We start from the raw sequence: 2,010 nt of genomic DNA on the forward strand, positions 1-2,010 counted from the left end.
CAATTATTAAGTGGCATTAATTGCGCACAAATATCCATCAGATACTTACACATCATTTTTCTTTAGAGTCGATTCTCGAGAGTCCTCCATCTTTGAAAAAGATAGGAAAGTCATCCAGTTATCAGTTTGCTTTCCGGACGCATCAGAATTGATCTTTGGATTTCTATTTCGTCGTACCTTATAATTCCAGAGTGATATATAATAGATATACCAAGTATATTTAATCAATGATACCACCGATTGACGGCATTAGGGGAGGGGGGCACTACTATACTAGTATTACTACCCTAAACAGTTCCGTAGCCAAAAAATTGTCTTTCGCTTTTTGGGAATATTTTCTAAACCCTTCAAAATGGTTCGCTTTCAACAGCCTTAACTTTGAATTATTATCAAACATAATATAAAATAAGACAAAAAAAAAATCAGAAAAGTGTACCCAGTGCCCTTCCCCCTGGCTACAGCACTGAGTCGTATAGTCTGAAGTATTATTTATTAATACACACTTCTCAAATCTGTACTGCATACTACCAATTTTGGACTATGTACTTTATGTCTTATAGAGCTCTCCTCAAGGGCGGCTCCAGCGACAGGGGGGGAGATGGAAGTCAAAATTTTTAGAAATTTTCGATGAATTTTTTTTTGTAATTTTTTTTATGACCAGTGTAAAATTATTTAGAAATACAGCTGGTTGTCCTATCCGTCGACTGACTAAGATAAGGTTAGATACATTTACAACAATTTGACAAATAACTCAATAATAATTCTGTACTTGAGAGGTAGAAGGGGCCACGTCCAATATTGTAACTTTTCAGGAGAATCAAAAAACTGTTTTTATTTTACTTAAATGGCTGGTGTAAATTAAATTTAATGCTTGCACCAACAAGGTTTGATTTAAATTATAAGCTATAATATTCTCAATAAGATAAATATTTTTTCTTTTAATTATAACTTACCTTTAATTGTTTATTTTACGATTTAAATGATATATTTCAGATTTGCTCAATTTGCTCAATCACACAATGACTACCTATTGGACCCTATTGATCTCTATATTAATTTTGATTATTTAAAAAAATATATTATAATATTATATTTTAACATTACTATTGTAAATTGTAATATAGGTAACAATTATATTATTATATACATATTAATTTATATTAATTCTATACAAGAATTTTACAAAATGATCCAAGTTCATGATTTGGACTTGGATCATAATCCATAAATCAAAATTGATATTTGGACATAGTTCCTTTTGTTATTTCCTAATATCTCGGTAAATAGACGTCGTTGGGTTAAAATCACGATTTAAGACCATCTTAAATCGTGGTTAAAATGAAGATAAGTAAAATGACGCGCGTCAAAATTTCACATAAGAAAAAAACATAACCTCAATTTTGATAAAAATGGACTGGGTATCTGGGTCCCTTCAGCTGCATCTCAGGTGCAGAATATCAGTGGCGGGCTGAACTTCAATTTTAAATGACGAATTTTCATAATTATGTACTTACCACCACCACCACCATCCTATTTTTACTTATAACAAAGTTATGATGTTAATAAAATGTGATCAAAAGAGCCAAGATGTCAGGCTTTAGCATGTAAATCACCTCTGAAAAGTTGACGCAACTGCGTCAAAATTGACCACTTCGGCTCGCCACTGCAGAATATTATAGACGTCCATTAAATAAATACCATTTAAAATTCATAATAATTTCAAAAATCCAATTATACAAGAAATAAGTTGATCTATTTAGTCGATAATAATCCAAATCGTGGACATATCTGACAACCAACCGATTTGAACTAAAGAAAAAAACACACCAATGCATATAGAAATCCTAGCCCTAGATATTTCTAACAATTAATTATTCTTTTAAGTGGGGTTATTTTTCAGGAAGCTAGATATTTAAATCATGACGAATTCGTTTGCTTTCACCTATTAAAAATAATTGGTCTAGCCAATTTTTATTAAATTTTGAATATAGATAGACAATTGAGAAGTTT

General features: G+C 30.9%; 1 long non-coding RNA gene across 1 annotated transcript; it reads right to left on the reverse strand.

Annotated features, from left to right (window-relative positions):
• Positions 1–129: 129 nt before the first annotated feature.
• Positions 130–1,697, reverse strand: LOC115034654. Its single transcript, XR_003839985.1, has 2 exons — positions 954–1,697; positions 130–177 (listed from the first exon to the last, which is right to left on the reverse strand). It is a non-coding gene; the product is annotated as an uncharacterized LOC115034654 (long non-coding RNA).
• Between the last annotated feature and the right edge of the window lie 313 nt (positions 1,698–2,010).

This window comes from Acyrthosiphon pisum, unplaced genomic scaffold (assembly GCF_005508785.2).
Source record: "Acyrthosiphon pisum isolate AL4f unplaced genomic scaffold, pea_aphid_22Mar2018_4r6ur Scaffold_19788;HRSCAF=20479, whole genome shotgun sequence".
Lineage (NCBI taxonomy): Eukaryota > Metazoa > Arthropoda > Insecta > Hemiptera > Aphididae > Acyrthosiphon > Acyrthosiphon pisum.